The 19,242-nt window shown below is 35.7% G+C and overlaps 1 protein-coding gene across 4 annotated transcripts in view; it reads left to right on the top strand.

Annotated features, from left to right (window-relative positions):
• Positions 1-19,242, top strand: part of Zbtb20 (zinc finger and BTB domain containing 20) — a 760,216-nt gene that overhangs the window by 134,186 nt on the left and 606,788 nt on the right. For all 4 annotated transcript variants that reach the window (XM_027412659.2, XM_035444554.1, XM_027412661.2 and 1 more), the window contains exon 2: positions 7,234-7,283. The gene's annotated coding sequence lies outside the window, so the exon portion shown is untranslated. The remainder of the gene's footprint in view (positions 1-7,233; positions 7,284-19,242) is intronic.

Below are 19,242 nucleotides of genomic sequence, written 5' to 3'. Positions count from 1 at the left end.
TGAAACAGTAAGCTTACATATCCTAATTACTAAAGCATACATGTCAACAAGTATACCTTAGACTTTAGTATATGGACCAGAATAAGCATATTTCTCTCCCCACATAACTAGAGGATGTAAGTGTCATTCTAGGTAATCAGTGTTTACCAGTACCCAGAAGTGCTCATTCTTCAGTCTGCTAACTAGTCCAGCACGTCCAGGGGCAATGGTGGTCTTGTCTACTAGTCTTTGATTTTTATTCTACTTCCTATTTTAACATTCTCCAGTTTTATAATCATGTTTCTTATAGTATGTTTAGAAACAAGTGTTTTATATAAGATTGTTTCAAAAACTTTATCAATGAGTTTAATGTGACATTTGCACTGAACATGATCTGCTCAGCTCTGTTGTGAACTGAATTTTATGAGACAGAAGGGAGGAAAAGGAATTTTAGCAATTTTTGAAATCTTAAAAATGTGTTCTACTTCTTATGTACTTGTGAAAGTATTTAAGCATATTTGATGTATTTAAGTTGGTATTAGTAAAATAACTTAAATATTTTTCAATAATTATTCTTTGGCTTCTTAGGAAGGACACATTCTAAATTAAAAATATTAGTTGAAGGCAATTAAATAAATAATTCATAGGTATATTCTGTTTATCTCTTAACTGAACAAGTTGGACTGTGTGCTCTTTATAGTCATTGAGTTTTTATTTATTTGTTGGTGTGTTGGTTTTTAAGACTTATTCAAGGAATTCTGCTATTCGAGAATAAAAACAAATGGGGAATGCTGCATAGTAAAGCAAAGGGAGCTTGGAAAGGAACAAGTATGAAAAAATGAAAGTCAATTGGATTTGAGGGTTTTAAATCAAGGTTATGTTAATAATCCCTTTGAACTTTCTCTCTTTGTAAAAAGTATGGTGCCTAATGAATAGTGAGTTTAATTGACTCAAAAGAAGGTTTTTTGGTATTGCTCTAGAAGTTCCTCCCAGTAGATTTGTTATGGTTTCTAATAGCCTTTCTACAGGGCTCAGCTAGGCCACTATTTTGAAAAATTCTTGAAGTCAACAGTTATGGCTTATTCCCATGTCTATGGTGTTGCACACTAATAATATTCAAAACCAAAATGATTGCCTCTAACTAAGAGACCACCTTTATGGAAAACTAAAATTCAGTTTGCCTTAAAATTCTTTCAGTGTCTTAAAAAGTTTGAGACTTTTATGCTTGAGTACAATCCGTATTAATCATGCCCACCTTTCCCCTCTTCATCTTCTACATCCTTGCTCACATACCCATCTCAAATTTATGTATAATTATCATTCTTTCTCTGTCCCACTGTCTCTGTCTCTATCTTGCTCTCTCACGAATATACACACATACACACACATACTTTCAATTAGTTGTTAACTATATGCACATGACTGTAAGGCTGGCCGCTTAGGCATGGACAACCCTATTAGGGGAGTTGTCCCTGAAGAAAATGGACCCTCAATCCTTTGGTAGCCATAGAGTGCCTAGTGTGCTCGTAGTTCCCCAGCTAGGTATTGGGCCTTGTGAGTCTTTCCCCCATCCATGCTGGAATGCTAATTGGTGTGGTCTTGTTCAAGTCTTATGTAGGCAATTATAGCTATTAAGAGTTCCAGAAGACAATAATTTGCGTCAGTTTTCCTTTCTCTTATAATTCATCTTGTGCCTCTTTCAGTTTTCCCAAAGCCTTGGGTGTAGGAGTTGTTTTGTAGATGTCTCCTTTGAGGGTGAATACCCACAGTCACTTATTCTCTGCATTTTTATCAGTGGTTTTCTGTAATAGCTCTGTCCACTGAAAAAAAGAAGCTTCCTTGATGTGGGGTGGGAGCTGCACCAATTATATGGGTACAATGATAAGTCTCAAAAACCAGTTTTTTGTCTTATGTAGAAAAACTGAAACATTTTGTTTCTATATCATTGTATGTCTAAAAAATCCTCCTCACCATGTACTTCAGTATATGATACACACATATTTCAAAACATCAGTAATTTATTTATTATATTCAGATATATCAACTTTATATCCACATGATAATTGGTAGGGATAATTTGTTTCTCCTCATATGTCTTTGGAAATACTGCCTTTAATCAATGCTATAATTGCCATGAGTTTCTGACATTGCTCTTCTAATACCACTGTTTTCAGTTTTTTTCAGTCTTTGTAAAAACCTATTTTATTCTTTACACATTTGCTATAGAACTAAGAATTTTTGTTTTGTTTTGTTTTTCGAAACAGGGTTTCTCTGTGTAGCTTTGGAGCCTATACTGGCACTTGCTCTGGAGACCAGGCTGGCCTCGAACTCACAGAGATCCTCCCAAGTGCTGGGATTAAAGTTGTGTGCCACCAATGCCTGGCAAACTAAGATTATTTTTAATTTTTTTATTAGTTCAAATTAGGAACAAGCTTGCTTCACATGTCAATCCCTTCTCCCTCTCCCTCCCCACCCCCAACCCTCCTCCCCAGCTCTCCCCCCTAACTCCCCACCTGCCCCCCACCCCAACCCCCTTTCACTCCCCAGGGAGTATAGGGGCTCTCCAAAGTCCACCACATCATCCTGGGCTGGGCCTAGGCCCTTCCCCATGTGGTCAGGCCAAGAGAGCATCCCTCTCAAATTCCCTTCTTACCAGAGGAAAATACTGATCCACTAACAGGGGCCCCATAGAGTTCGGAGGCCTCCACATTGACATCCATGTTCAGGGGTCTGGATCAGGCCCGTGCTGGCCTCCCAAACAGCAGTCTGGGGTCCATGTGCTCCCCCTTGTTCAGGCCAGCTGTTTCTGTGGGTTTCACAAGCCTAGTTCTGACCCCTTTGATCTTCATTCCTCCATCTCTGCAACTGGGTTCCCTAGTTCAGTTCAGTGTATATCTGTGGCTGTCTGCCTCTGCTTCCATCAGCCACTGGATGAGGGCTCTAGGATGGCATATAAAGTAGTCATCAGTTTCATTATAGGGGAAGGGTATTTAGGTTATCCTCTTCACCATTGCCTAGATTGTCAGTTCGTGTCATCCTTGTAGATCACTGGAAATCTCCCTGGTGCCAGATCTCTCCTCAGATCTATAATGGCTCCCTCTGATATGGTATCTCTCATCCTGCTCTCCTTTATTCTTCCCCCCACTCAACATTTCTGGTCTTCATTTCCTCCTCTCCCCTCCTCTTCTCCTCTCATTCTGGCAGTTCCCTCTCCCCTACCCTCATGCTCCCAGTTAGGTCAGGAGATCCTGGCCCTTCCCATTCTCCAGGGTCCATGCATTTTTCTCTTAGAGTCCTTGTTTCCTAGTTTTTTTTTTTTTTTTGATGAAGAGGATTGTAGGCCAGTAATCCTTTGCTCTATGTCTAAAAATCATATATAAGTGAATACATACCATGTTTGTCTTTTTGTGACTGGGTTACCTCACTCAGAATGGCTTCTTCTAATTCCATTCATTTGCCTGTGAATTTCAAGATTCCATTGCTTTTTTCTGCTGAGTAGTACTCCATTGTATAAATGGACCACATTTTCTCTATCCATTCTTCAGTTGAGGGGCATCTAGGTTGCTTCCCCAGGTTCTGGCTATTACAAACAATGCTGCTATGAACATGGTTGAACATATGTCCTTGTTGTATGAATGTGCATTATTTGGGTATATGCCCAAGAGTGGAATTTCTGCATCTTGAAGTAGACTGATTCCCATTTTTCTGAGCAATTGCCATCCTGATTTCCAAAGTGGTCTTACAAGTTTGCACTCCCACCAGTAATGGATGAGTGTTCCTTTTTCTCCACATCGTCTCCAACATAGATTGTCATTGTTTTCAATTTTAGCTCATAACTGTTGCTAGGCTTAGTGACATTGGACTATAATCCACAATATCTGGAGAGTAAGGCAAAAGTTCCTGAGTTCAAGGCCTGCCTGGGCAATTTAGTGGCACTCCATCTAAAACTAAAAGTAAAATAAAAGATGGCGAGTCAGCTTAGTGATAAGTCATGTTTGAAGCCCTAAGTTCACCTCCCAGTGATGCAAACAAAGAAGTGACTACAAAATCCCAGGAGTGCGCATGATAATTTTAGATTAGTTCAACAAATTTTTTTAAAAAAATATTCACTGTAAGCAAGCTTGTGCTAGTACTGTGAATACATAAATGAAACATACTTTGTATAGTAGTCCTTGTGTTAGAGAAAAATTGTGTTAATCAGATAAAGGCAGACAGTATTTAAATGGACAGGCTACTGGCTTAATATTGACAATTTCATTTTATTTTTTCTGATTAATTGTTATTACTTGGATTTCTGATTTACTGGCCCTAGCCATATTTTTTCATTGTTTTTTCATAAATCTGGAGAAGATTATTTATTATGTGTGATACTGGTTAGGTTTACTCAGGCATATGAAATGTGGTGACTTTTTTATATCTTCATAGTCTGTTTATGTTTCTAATTAATTAAGTGATAATAGTTGTCTTCTTTTCAGTTCTGTAAATGTTTATTGAGTTCTTGTTAGGCACTATTTAAGGAACTTCAGAGAAGATAAAAATGAATACATTCGACAAGCTTATCTACTGAAGAAATCCGCAATTGATAAAAATAGCAATATAAAAATAATAGTTAATGAGCAGCCAGCTTGCTGTGTGATAGTCATGGTATTTAAAGAAGTTAATGTTTGTCATCATTCAATCTGGCAGCAACCAGGATACTCTTAGATATATGTTTTTACTCTTTCATTTAATCACCTAGGTTTCTTTCTATTGTCACCTTTTGTAAGAAACTTCTTTTTCCAAACCTATGAAAGTAGCAGTTCATGTAGCTCTCAGCATTGCTGCCTTGTATTATTCTACTTCACTGTCATAAATCTAATAATTTGCTTGCTTGTTTGTTTTTTCATTTGTTTGAAAAATAATATTGGTAAACTCTGTATTATAGAAGTATGGGGTTGCCGGAGGTAAAGGGTTACTTTAGTATGTAACATATAACTTTTTCAAGCACTAATTCTCTTCTCTGTATTATTGATGTAGACATGAGTAGTTGGTTCTTAGGTTGGTCAGTTAGTTCATTCTTTTGTTCAATAAATGCATTGATATCTAGACCTCAGCAGGCACTATTCATGGTAGTGAGGATAGTGTGAAGAAGACAAAGGGCTTCTTCTGTTGCAGTCTACTTTAATGAAGGAGAGAAACAGTAAAGAAAACTCACTTTTACAATGTATTGTATAATGGCCAAATGAATTTTCTCTAATGTCTTTCTCTGGATCAATTTATAATCTAATTTCCCCTTCTTTTTTTGTCCCTGACCATTCTCTTTTCCTGTTATCAATGGTTTTGATCTTGTTCCTAAAGCTCTTCTCCAGTGACTTCCTAACGCTTGTTGCTACTGCACAGTAATCATGGTATTGTTTATGTTCCCTCAATGTAATGGCACTGTCTTTTTTTCTTTTCTGGATTCCATTTTTCTGTCAGAACAGCCTAAACTTAGGTATCTTTTATTTTGCTGGTATGGTCTATTTCTTGCTTCTTTTTTTTTCTATTTTCAAGAATGTTGTATATGAATATTAAAGATCCAGCCAATTAAAATCCTCAGACTTTTTAAAAGGGGGTCTTTTATTGTAGATATACTGGATTATAGGATTAGCTTATGTTTATGTATTGCATTTCCATTAGCAAAACTGCTTTTGAGACTTTAAATGACTGAATCTCTGTGGAGATTATTAGTAAATATGACATCAAGGTCATCATAGAGATTTCATAGCAAATTTAGAAAGATCACTTTCCAAGGACATAAAATATTAAGATAAAATTTTAATGGGGGAATTGCTTGTGGCTAAATCTTCTTATAGTGAAATATACCAAACTGTTTTCAAAAGCCCCTCAACATCCTTTTTGCTTCAGCTCCAGTCCCAGCTTTGATTCTATATTCTCCAAATGCATGTGGTTAGAAAGGAATTGAAAAGAGTCATCTCTAGGTGCTTGGGACATGGCTCAGCGGGTAAGAGTAATGTTATACAAGCATAAACCCAGTTCAAATCTCTGGCACCCCCATAAAAAGCTAGGTATGGTCATTTACTATTGTAACACCCAGCACTGTTTAGGCTGAAGACTGGGGATTAAAGGAGATTTCTGGCCATCCATTTACCCAGCTCTAAATTCAATGAGGTACTCTGTCTCAAGGTTATAAATAAGAAAGTGGTAGCACAGGACCCTGATGTTTTCTGGTCTCTGTTCACATGTATGTATATGTCACCCATATGCATTACAAACAAACAATTTGTGCACAGATAATAAATAGAATAGTTTTTTTTTTTTGAAGAAACAACTCCACCATTTCTGTGTATCCATTACTACCCCAGGTCTTGGTCAGCCTTGCTGTGAAGCTCCACAGAATGTTACCTTTGTTGCCTTCTATCTTTCCATCCTTTTTACTATTCTTTCCTTTTAATTGTCTGTGCTTATGCAAACATTTTAACCTTCTCTACCATTTTTATAGAATCTGTATCTTACCTTTATATATTATATAACTTGCTCTCATTTACCAATTTGTTATACACTGAAGATCTTCCCAACATGTTTCAGTATTAAAATGCGGGGCAGGAAGGATTGTTCTGTTACTCAGGTGCTTGCTGTATATGTGCAGAGACTTAAGTGTGTTCCATAGCATAGCATAACTGTATAAAGCCAGATGTGGCATATGCTTGCAATCCCAGTGCTAGGGAAACAGAGACAAGAGGGTCACTGGGACCTTGCTGGCCAGTCTATCCTAGTGGTGATCTTTTAGATCATTAAGATACCCTGTCTCAAAGGAGGTAGGGAGCATTTCTGAACATAATGCCAAATGTTGTCCTGCAGCCTCTAAACACACATGTATACATATGTGCACATGTGAAGACACACCTGCTGCACACATGCCCCAAAGTATAAAATTTCAAAATAGTAAAATGCAGGTAAATGAGTTGGGTTTATCTCTTTTTAAGAAACTTGAATATTAAAAACCTAGAAATCATTGCTAATATTATTTAAGAAAACTATTGATACTCTGTTCTTTCAAAAATATACACATAATGCTTTGCATTGAATGTGACATGTTTTGCTGAATCTTTACTGCATGTTTGCAATACTTATAGCAATTAACTTAAATTTTTTCTTAATATTAGAGATATTAGCATTCAACTACATTCTTTTGAAAGCTAATCATGAAGACATTAATGTAAATGCAAATGGTTTCTTGAATGATTACTAATTTTAAGTATTTATTTTTTACAGATAAATGAATGGAGTGTTTGAAGTGCCCTTTGAGACTTTGAAGGCTGAAGGTAACATCCAGTGATGTTTTCCCATAGGTTTTATCTTCATAAGCATGCTGTATTATTTTCAAGGCCTTGAACTTACTGCTTTAACTCTTTCTTGATTGCCCTTTAACAATTAATGTAAACCTCAAAATAATTTAAAATTATAATAGAAAAAATCTGCCATCTCACAATATTTAATCCTAATTGGTTGATGTTATACTTCTTTCTACATAGAAATGTGTTACACTTCTCATTTTTCTTAGTTTGAATTCTTATTTTAAACCTTGCCCTTTCTTTAAGTAGGCATATTGACTCAAAGCAGAAATAAAGAATATATTCATGCCCAGGAATAGATTTACAACTTACTATAGGAGGGATAAAAATGCTTTCATTGGAGACATCCAAACTGTTCAGATGATATTTAATAGCTTCAGATACAGAAGTCCAGATTGCAGGCAGCAAGCTTACAATAGACATGTGTTGCTGCATTGTATATAAAGAGCTCATAGGGCTTGAGAGAGGCTTCTCAGACAAGAGGGGGGCTGTAATTACTTTGCTTCTTACATGCATGGTTAGATCTTCCAGTGAGAATAACATGCTAGGGCAATTTATTATAGAAGAGTAAATCACAGATTACATTGGAGGGGGTTGGGGTGGTGTGATCCAACCATCAGTTTGTGAATACATACACTTAAGCATGTGTGATAGCTTGTTTTTAATTTCTTTACACCAGTGCACACCTCAAACGTTGTGTTTAGCAGTGGGATATGCAAATTGTTCCAAATGCAGCAGCCGTACTTTCACCTGAATGTCAAAACTGTCAGACAGCTTTAAATCAAATCTTTATAACATTTTACAAAACCATCCAGCCCCAAGATTGAGGCACCAAACTCTGAAAATACTTGATGCCCGTACTTCCAAGAAGCTCCTGTATGTCAACAGAGTAATGTCAAAGTTCTAATTCACCTGCTTTCTAATTTTAACCTTTTAAGGATTTTATTTTATTTGGCTTAATTATGATATTTTCTACAAATTAATGATAAATGCCTTGATTAATAAAACCAAATGTCAGGGAAAATGACAACTTGATGAAAAATTAATACTAGGCAATATTTTAAGATACAGAGGTACTAAAGATGTATTCTTGAACCTCGTATTTCATCATCTCTTTCTTGAAGGTGGGTAACCAGAATTCACTTTCTACGTTTCCACAACCATATGTATCTACACATTTAAAGATATTTCAGCCATCTTTATTATTAGTTAGTATAAATAGATATGTTTTCCTAATTTATCTCTTGTTCTACTGTTTCATTCATTTTTATTTTACATATTCAGAATAGTGCATATTGTAGGGTAGTGATAGAAATGAGGGTCGGACACTGAGAATTTAGTTTGCACTGTGTGTGTTTATGTATTTCTCTTGTATGTGTGTGTGTGTTATCACTTTTGACATTTGTTTAGTTATCACCATTTTGTGTAATTAATCTCCAATTCAGCTGGACTGGCTGGCTGGCCAGAGAGCTCAAGGATCCACCTGTCTCTGCCCTTCTAGCACTTGGGCTACAGTTCATGCTTCCATGCCACCTGTTTTTTGGGTGCTGGGGATCTGTACTCTGTTTACTTATGATTGCACAGCAAACATTTTACCAGCACAGCCATCTCTTTGGACTGTTGGGATTTGGGTTTTAAAGGCTGTTTCCTTAAATTTTTCATGGAACTTCATAAATGTAAATGGATGCTTAAAAACCTAGAAAGATAAATATGATTATTCTTTTTTAGGTGATAGTCATGGCCTTGGAAAAATAAAAATGTGCCATGTAATTTTTTGAAAGTTTTTGCTTTACTGTACAAAGTTTCATACTAATATATACTGTGTACTAAATATATTGCCCCCATCTTTCAAGCTTCCCCACCTTCTCTTTTCTTACTTCTCCCATTCATCTCCTTTATTCCCCTCTGAGCTTTACTTTCACTGTGTCATATGTACATACTTGCTTTTGTTTCTCTAAGAAACTTATATGAAATAATACATACAGTATTTCTCTTTCTGAAACAGGCTTCTTTCACTTAATACCATTATCTCCATTTTCATTCATGTTCCTACAAAGATCAAAATTTTGTACTGTTTCCATGTATTTTTCTATTTTCATAAATTTATGATTTTATTGTGAACATTATTAAATATTATATAGAAATGGCATTATGCAGCAGTAATGTCTGTGCTGTAACTTTATATTCATATTTCACAGATAAAGCTTTACATCAGACAAAGGAGGGCACAGTGACCTCTTCTGTGTTTTGTTTTGTTTGATTGTTTGGGACACAAAGAACCACATAATACAATGTCAGTGAAGTGGGCCTGCTTTGGCCATCTGCTCATGTAGTGACATTCTGGTTATACCTATCAATAGAAATCTCTGCCAGCTAAAGTTAGAATCACTTCTGTGTGCAACAGAATGGGATTTTTTGGTTGATGTTTTAGGCCTCCTGCTAGTAGGGAAAATAGAGGTAAGCACTAGTTAATACACAGTGTATGCCATTCCCAAGTGAAAACATTCTTCAGCCTAGGTTTCCAGGAATATTTGCAGTTGGAAGTGGATTTTGTTGAGTCTTCCTTTAGTTGGCTCCAGGTTTTATTGTTTTTATGTAGTGCTTGGCTCCAGGCATCCAATCTGTACTGGCAAATCCTTTTGATGGGTAGAGGCCACCAACATTGCTGCCCTTGGTGCTTACATACCTGCCATGTCTAATAGCATAGCTCTCAGAAACATCTGCTGTCCTGAGGAGGGTTTTATTTGTTGTTGTTGTTTGTTTGTTTGTTTGTTGTGTTCTGTTGTAGCACAAGGCTCCTATTATGTCTCATCTTCATACCTGCATTTGTCTATAAGTAAAATCATTCCTATTTCATATATCAGTAACTAACATATACCTTAATTCCTTTTTTTTCCAACTTTTTTTATTTGAATTAGAAACAGGATTGTTTTACATGACAATCCCAGTTCCCTTCTCCCACCCATCCTCCCCTACCCCCCCCCAACTAAAACCTTATCTGTCACATATCTTTTCTGCTCCCCCTGGATGGTGAGGCCTTCCATAGGGTGTCATCAGAGTCTTTCCTATCCTTTGGGATAGGGCCTAGGCCCACCCCCATGTGTCTTGGCTCAGGGAGTATTCCTCTATATGGAATGGGCTCCCAAAGTCCACACCTATGCTAGAGATAAATACTGGGCTTCTACAGGAGGTCCCATAGATTTCTGAGGTTTCCTCACAGAACCCCATGTTCCTGGGGTCTGGATCAGTCCCATGCTGGTATTCCAGCTATCAGACTGGGGAGCAAGAGTTCCTGGATGTTCAGGTCAGCTGTTTCTGTGTGTTTCACCAGCCTGGTCTGGACCTCTGTGCTCTTCACTGGTCCTTCTCTGCATCTGGATTCCAGTTCAGATCGGTGATTATTTATGGGTGTCTGCTTCTACTTCCACCAGCTGCTGGATGAAGGCATATAAGTCAGTCATCAATCTCATAATCAGGGGAGGGCATTTAAGGTAGCCCCTCCTCCGTTGCTGAGATAGTTAGCTGGTGTCATCTTTGTAGATCTCCAGACATTTCCCTAGTGCCTGATTTCTCTGTAAACCAAAAATGTCTCCCTTTATTATGATATCTCCATTCTTGTTATTGTGTATTCTTCCCCGACTCATACTTTCTGCTCCCTCATATCCTAGGCATCCCTCTACAGATCTCAAATCACATACTGTCCAGTGTGTTGTGTCCTCTTACTTGTTCTGTTTATCCTTACATCAATTTATTTCTGCATATCAACCAAGTATTGGTTATTCATTCGTTATTCATTAGTTACAGGATTTGATAAAGATTTGAAATATTTCTAGCTATTTGGGTTTTGTACTATAAGAAATGGTTGTCTTCCCCAAAATGTCTATGGATGAGTGAGCAAAACTGAAATCCAAAATAACTTCGGAAAGTTATTGCTTGGTGTCTCAGTTTTTGAACTTAGAAATAAGGATGACTGGCTGGGCCTACACAGAATTAGTTTCAGAGAGGTGGATTATGATGCTATAAATCTGATGCTTGAATCATCACACAAAACAATTAGCTCATTTTCTGTGAACAATCTGAATCTTATGGAAAATATAGTGGTTAGTCACTTAGCTACATAAAATATGCTATAAATAAATTATAATGGACCAAAAATATATAAATCTGAGTTTGGAAACATACTTAACATTTTTTTTCTAAATGTCTTTTTAGCATCTCTTGAAAGGGCATTATTTAATTTAAGCCTATATTGTATTCTGTAAAATCAAATCGTTTAGTACTTTTGTATGTAAATATTAATATGAAGTTGTGTTCTATATAAATACTAGTTAGAATAATCATGTTCTAGAAAGAGGGAACACCCAACTTATCTGTCTCTTATTAACTGAATCCAGCATTCCTGTTAAATACACTTTTATCTTAACCTTTCCTTTTTGGCCATCCTCCCTCTATTTCCTGAGTGCTGGAATTACAGTCATATTCCATTCCTGAGCCTTGAGTCATACTATTAAGTAAGGAAAAGAAAACATACCAAGAAAAAAAAATGTAGATCCTCACCCCCAATTTTGCTATTATTCTTTCTCCTTAACTACCTATCATCCTTCCAAATGCTCTGGTCTCTTTTTTGATTACTTTAGTGTTGACAAGGTGTTTTCCATTCCTCTAATGAAGTGGGAAATAAATTAGCATGCATTCTGGGGTATTTAAATTACTTACTGTAGTAATGCTCAACATGTCTTTGTAATACTCTTCAACTCCTACCCACAACTAATTAGTGACTTTCAGATGAGAAGATGTTAGTTGTGCAGTAGCTCTCTATATTTACTAGTGATCAAAGGAGTGTTACTAATGTGCTTGTCAGTATTAGAAAAGAGTTAAGTAAATAAAGGGCCAGATGGTTGCGCCCAGAACCTATCAAGAGCCTAGTGTGTGTGGGCTGGTCCAGCAGAATGACAGAAACGTTTCCCAGGCCAAGTGGAACTAGAGTTAAGCTTTTGCTAATATCAAGAAGAATGTGTTTCAGATGTGGTTTTTTTGGTATCATGATTCACATCTTCAGATCTCATTGGCACTAGTTACCACGAGAGCCACATACTCCTTGCTTCAGATTCAAGCACATTCACAGGTCTCAGCAAAGCACATTGCCATGAGTCGTACTGGCATAAAAAGTAAAGTTACCCAGGAAGCATTTTTGTAGGTTCAGAAAATACTGATTTTTTTCTTACAAAAGTGTGTCTATCATTTTCCCTTTTTTTACCCTTACCTTTCCAGCTGGATTTCTCGATCCCTCTGCTTTTACTGCTCAATCCTGGATAATTATGCCCAGGAAAAAAAGGATTTGTGTAGTTATGTGTTTCTTATACTTTATCTTCAAACAGATTGTGTGACTCATGATATAAGGTACCTGGTAATATAGTACTTGCCACAGTGCAGGGATACATGAGGAACTAGTGAACATTTGCTTAGTGTTCTGTGCTGAGGATTCAGGCTGATTAGGAGATAGGGAACAGTAGAGCCCTGTACTGTGTGTGTTGTTACCTCTCTCTTCCTGAGCCTATGCATTGTATATAATATCCTTTCCTTCTCAGGCATTCATCCTTTTACCTTTTTACCATATCAGTTTTATCTTATACTTTTGAAAACCTCCAAAGTTTCTGAGTTGCTAGGATAGATATTTGGATCTGTGACTTATTGAGCCTGTAAGATGAATTATAATCTGTATTTTGAGGCATCTTCTTAGAATAATAACAGTAATGCTTGAGGAGATTAGCTAACTTCTGCCCCTACCTTCCTTCCCTCCATCTCTCCTTTCATTCTCTTAACATTTGTTGAGTGCTAGCTCCAGGCCAGACATTTTATAGATGTTAAACAAACTATTGAGCAAAAGAGACATATAATTATTACACCCACGATTATCTTCTAAAAGGGAAATATACTAAGATATAAACAGAAATTACAAATAAAGATATTTAAATTATTCATTTTGCTCATCTCTGTACTCTGCCATGGTTCTAGGAATTTAATGTCCAGTGGAGGAATTTTCTCCAGTAGCCTGCATTTTAAAGAGTGGATTACATCTGACTTTAAATTATAGAACAGCCATATTTCTTTTTACATGGTCTAACAATGCAGGTGGTTTTGGTACAAACATAGTTATGAAGCATTATTTTACTCCAGGGTGAATTCTAAGAAAAAAGTTTTTCAAAACAACTTATACTATCTGATATAGATGACCTCCGTGTGTGTTTTCAAACATTACAGCTTGCCAAGCAATTTCTAGTAATTTTTTAATTACAGAAAATTATTTCCTTAAAATAATTTTTGTTGGTGGCATATTTATCTTTGAGTCAGGCTTAGTAATGATGAAGAAAGAGCAGGCGATGGAAGTGTGTATATTTTTCTCTTATTGGTCATGTGTATACAACATTTTTGTCTTCTAATGATTTGTCCGTTATGCATCGTATTGGATTTGTGCACCACTTGGCCTTCCAGGCTGTTTTCTCATTCAAAGTCATTCCAAGCATTATGCTGGACTTCAGCCTTGTTCAGTAAAAAGAGGCCATTTCCTTCATCAGCTGTCCACTTGGACATACATTCTTTATACTCTTAAAATATTTTGTATGCATCCAGTGTTTATTAGATGGATTTGTCAAATTACTCATAGATAATCAGTTTCTTAAAGTTATAATTTTAAGCTGTGACCTTTCAAACTGTGAATTATAAGGTTTGACCCTTTGGTTCACATTTGACATAACAGCCATTAATTATAGTTTTTAAAGGACATTTTATTTCAGTTATAATTTGTGTTATGAAAACAGCTTAAGTGTTTTTCCCTTTAACTTTCAGGAAAACTGCTCAGATATAAATGTATATGCATCTACAGATCTATAACTATATAGTGTGTATATTCCATTATAGTGAGTCATTGAACTACACATGAATAGTATATTGAAATATATTTGTCCTTTTTGTACTGATGCATTGTGGCATATACCTGGGGATATTTTTACGTTATAAACCATGAGTTAACACTAAGATCACCTTTATTTTATATAATCCTACTATGATTAACTGTGACTATCAGGGTAAAAAAGCCTTACCAAATAAAATACAGGTGTGTCCTTTTACTTTTCCTTAAACAGAGAAACAAAATTTAAGTATCTAAAAATGGCTATTTTCTAATGAATATTTGAATGTTCTAAAGACCATCTGAAGTAGTGTGGTATAGGCAAATACAAACTGTTTTAAGAGTTTTTTGCAAATATCCAGTATCCATAACTAAGATACTGAGATGGAAAGGACAAGGCAGAAAGCTCAGTGTAGGTGAGGTCAGAAATATGTAGATTTCCAAACACTGATAGTATCCATATTTTAAATGGAGGAATTTAGTACATTTGGATAAAAATAAGATGATCATATAGCTAAAATAATAACATGGTTTTCTGTTACTAGTTAATTATACTATTTAAATTATATGTTTTTAAATCTCTTTTAGTAGTAAATTTAGTTTCTAATTTCACACAGTTTAAGATACTTTAGAGAAAGGAATACTTAAAATCTGAATAATCTTTATAAAGGTACATAGCTACCCATTTGTATTTTAAATATATCTGAAATAGCTAGCTTGGCTTTGTTTAAATTATTCACTGCTGTTGTGTTACTATCTGCCATGAGGCCTTAAGGGAAGTGTCTGGTCCCTTACGTACTGGATAGTGTGCACATGAAAGACGTTTCCCTCTGTGCTTGACTATGCACTTCAAGATGGTTTGTTTCTTAACAGTATAGAAATATGTTCATTTTAATTCCTGAAATATGTTACTGTCTTAGTTGACTCTAGAGACACAAGCAACTTCTTTCATTAACAGACGGACATGATTTGAGAGTGACTTGTTGACAGCTATGTGGGAACGTTTGTTTATTTAGTATGTGTGTTTCGTACTTCCTATCTGGAAATAACATTATACTTGGAGTTTAAATTGAGTTTTAGCCTTGGTTCAACTGCTGCTTCCTATTGGGTAAGTTACTTACTTCTCTGCTCTAGTCTTCTAAAAAGAAAATGAAAAATGAAATCTCGTCCATAGAGTTATGATTTGGATTAGAGATATTATTAATAAAAGTATCAAATTCAATGGCTGACACAAAGAATGTTGCTAGTAAATATTGAGGATTTAATTTAGAACATTGTTCACCATTTTTCAATCAGTACGGCATTTTCTTCAATAATTTCTATTTTCTGATACATTTATTTTATTTTTCTCTTTTAACCTCATGAGCGTTCTTTCTTCTATGACTACCCAGGTTCTCATTGTTTCCCTTTGCACATGGAGTTGTCATCTCACCCAGAGTGCATTCAGAATTTGAGAAGTATTCTCCAGACAGAAGTCAGGGTACTGTAACAAAGGAATAACTGCTCCAAAGAGAGGCAAAAAATTTATCATAGGCCACATGTTTAATTTTTTCTAAAATTATTAAAACCTCAGAACTTATCCACAGAAAGTAGCCTTTTCTGATTGAGTTTATAATTTCGATTACATTATTTACCTCTTAAACTTAGTAGTTGGTGGGTTTGCCTCTGCTTTGTTTTCTAAAAGGAAAAGTAACAACAACAAAGGCTATAGAATTAAGTCACAGAACAAGAGAATGTAGTTTCAAGCCATACTATAGATAAGGATTAATATTCAATAAACATAAGGTATTCAATGTATTTGTACAATGGACAAATACTTAATTTATTTCTTAAAAGAAGACAGAAATAATCAGGAGATAAATGAATGTCACACATCAATAATAATCATAAAGACACAAATTAAAATTATAGTAAGCTAGTATTTCATACCTGTTAATATGTTATTAAAAAGCTGGAGGTATGTGTTCCTGACATTTTAAATACAGAGAATTCTTTGTACATTGTTAGACAATACGGTAACTATGTAACTATGGAAAACATTTTGGAAGTCACTCAAAAAATTACAAATAGAATTGTTGTGTCACCCAGCAATGTCACACTTTTAGTATAAATTCAGATCTATGGCAGAGTATGCAGAGGCGATACCTGCCTCCAAAGTTCACTCCAGTGTTGTTCACAACAGCCAAGATACAGAAACAACCTAAATGGTCATCAGTAGATGACACTGGAATACTGATATTCAACTTTAGATGTTATCTGTCTTTCTGTCTGTCTGTCTATTTATCTATTCATTTTGCAATTTTTAAATATTATAAACCCCTGGGACATTATATTTAGTGAATAGTGTAGGAACACAAAGACAATTCTGCATCATCTCACTTATATGTGTGATCTTAAAAGCTGCACACAGAAACATAGTTAAATGGTGGTTGCTAGAATCTTAAAGTGATGGGGAGGAGCTTGTAGGTAGGCAGACTAAGTTAATAGTCTTTGTCACACAAGATTGTGACTCTAGTTAATGTATTACAAATTTTAAAGTTGTTATAGAGTAGAGTTTAAGTCTTTTGCCAAATATGTGTAAGTAAGTTGAAATTCAGTAAATTTAAGGCAAAAATATAATCTGAGTGTATTCAGATAGAATGGTGTATTCATGTAGAATTTCAAAAAACAAATACTTTCTGAAATGAATTGCAAACTTTTTTTTTTTACCAAATAATCATGTGTAAGGTTCCTAATAACTGCATGAAAGATGCACCCAATACTTCCTTTTATATAACTTCTGTTGCTGTTATTCATTATAGGAACTCTTTTTCCCATGGCACAAAGTATTTTATTTTCACCTGAATGAGAGGAGTTCTAATAGAAGATGTTGGAAGTCTTAACAATTTTAAAATAGCTGTTAACAAGGGTACAGTGAAATTCAGTATAACTTCCAGATTTAAGATATCTTGTCCTTGGTTTTCAAGATACCACTGTAGTTTTTCTTACTTCTCACATTACTTTAAAAATTTAATGGAAGATGTCATTGAATTTGGTTTCTATTTACTTTTCTTGTGCCTAACTTGCAAACTTCTTTCCTGTTTCCTCATTTTCCTTTCTCTTGGTGCACAATCCTTCCTCACAGTTTACAGTGTGTTGTCTTTTAATGAGTCTTTTCCAGCACCTTTGCTGTTCCTGCTCATTGAGTCTATCATGGCCTTCATATGACCAAGAAACAAAATTCTGTTGCATTAGTCCAGGCCTTGCTTATTCCTCTGATAAAGAAGGAATACATCAGTCCTGTGTCTCCTCAACATTTACCTCATGAACAGTAAGACTGCACTTGTTGTTAGTTTTTACCTGTGTTTTCTATGTGGTAAGCTTGTTGAGGGAAGGGATTGTCTTCTCATCAATGTCCTTAAAACAAAAACCAGGTAATAATGATTACACAATGGGTTAATCAATGAACAGACTTAGAGGAACTAAATTGCCAGTTTCACACATGGTAAGAACTTAACAAAGGGGGTTCCTTAAATACATAAGTACTGTATTTCCTTTGACTCTTTACTTGATTTCATTTTGTTTGTGAGTTTGTCTCGCTAAATTCATCTCTACAGTAATAAAATTAGTTTTGTCATCTATTCTGCAATGGAAATGAATGTAATTTTAAGATAAACTATCTTTAGGCAAGGGAAAATGACCAAACCAGTAGCTTTAGTTCTTAGTACTTGCAATGATGTTAAAGGAGTGACACAAGACACTTTGAGAGTTTACCGCTCTATAGTTTTTTTTTTTTTTCCTATGTACCACTGATGGCTGTTCGAAGCTTGAAACAGTTTTTATATGTATAGCCTTACTCAGAGTGTGGAATTTAATCAATAATTAGCCTCTTAAGTGAATCTGTTTGGAAAGCATAAAGTGACATTCTCTTCCCAAAGAAAGATGTGGTTGTTCTGAGACTGCACCAACTGGTTTAATGGTGTCTCAACTGAAACAGATGCCTTACTGCTTTCTCCTCTAGAAACTGCTTCTTAGCTTTAATGCAGCACATACAGCACACACAGGCACTGTTAACGAATCAGAGTGAGGCCAGGGGAAAACTCATCTAGGATCCACACACCTAAATGTAGTTAGTAAACAGAGACACTAACTCTCATTAAGCATAATTAAACCTAATATTGACTGTAAACTGTTACTTACCTTAAACTTCTCTGTAGAGAGAGTGGAAAGGGATTAACCTAGCAGGCTGGGACATTAATTACTACCTATTTCACATTAAAGTTACCATCAAGAAGAGCTATATTCATAAATAAAACATAGGAGGGATTGGGAGATGGAAAATATGTAAATTCATTTTTTAAAAAAGGAAAGAAAGTCTATATTAAAAAATAAAAGAGGTCTGTGAGTGACGCCAGCTTCAGCAAAGGGAACACTAGCTAATTACTACAATAAATGTACTAAAATAATCACAGAGGTGTATCCTTGCATTTGACTGACGGGACCTGCCTCCTAGGAGACTTGGCTCAGCTCAGCATGAAGCTTTTCATGTACCCTTCCTGCCACTTCTTCAGGCTACTGAGGGTTTGAGAAAGGATGAAGGGACTTGGAAAAATATAATCCCCCCTTTGCAGTCATTAATAGCAGCTTATTTATGAAATTTATTATAAAGATTGTAGAAATGTTTGGTTTGTCAGCGAGAAAGCACAATGTATCTTTTCCCCCAGTCAAAATGGTCTGGCAACTGGTCTCCTGCTACTATTTAATAATCTCCTTCTTGGGTGCAATCGAAAGAGTATGTTGTGAAGAATATAAAAGTGTCAGCTAAATTTAAGATCCACTGTTAAGTTTTATTTTATGCTGTAGCCTCAAGGGAGTGGATTGAGAAGAGAAGAATTTAAAGAGGAAACAAACTAAGGACAATACAGATATCTACTCACCTTAGAATATTCTTTCAAATACATTAGGCTGTTTAGGCTGCTACCTATGACCTAGTTTCCATTTTCTTCCCATTGACACACATGCACTGAGAATGGACATTCCTGT

This window comes from Cricetulus griseus, chromosome 4 (genome assembly GCF_003668045.3).
Source record: "Cricetulus griseus strain 17A/GY chromosome 4, alternate assembly CriGri-PICRH-1.0, whole genome shotgun sequence".
Taxonomy (NCBI): domain Eukaryota; kingdom Metazoa; phylum Chordata; class Mammalia; order Rodentia; family Cricetidae; genus Cricetulus; species Cricetulus griseus.
The sequence above is the reverse complement of the archived record's forward strand: the minus strand, read 5'-3'. Positions and strand labels throughout refer to the sequence as shown.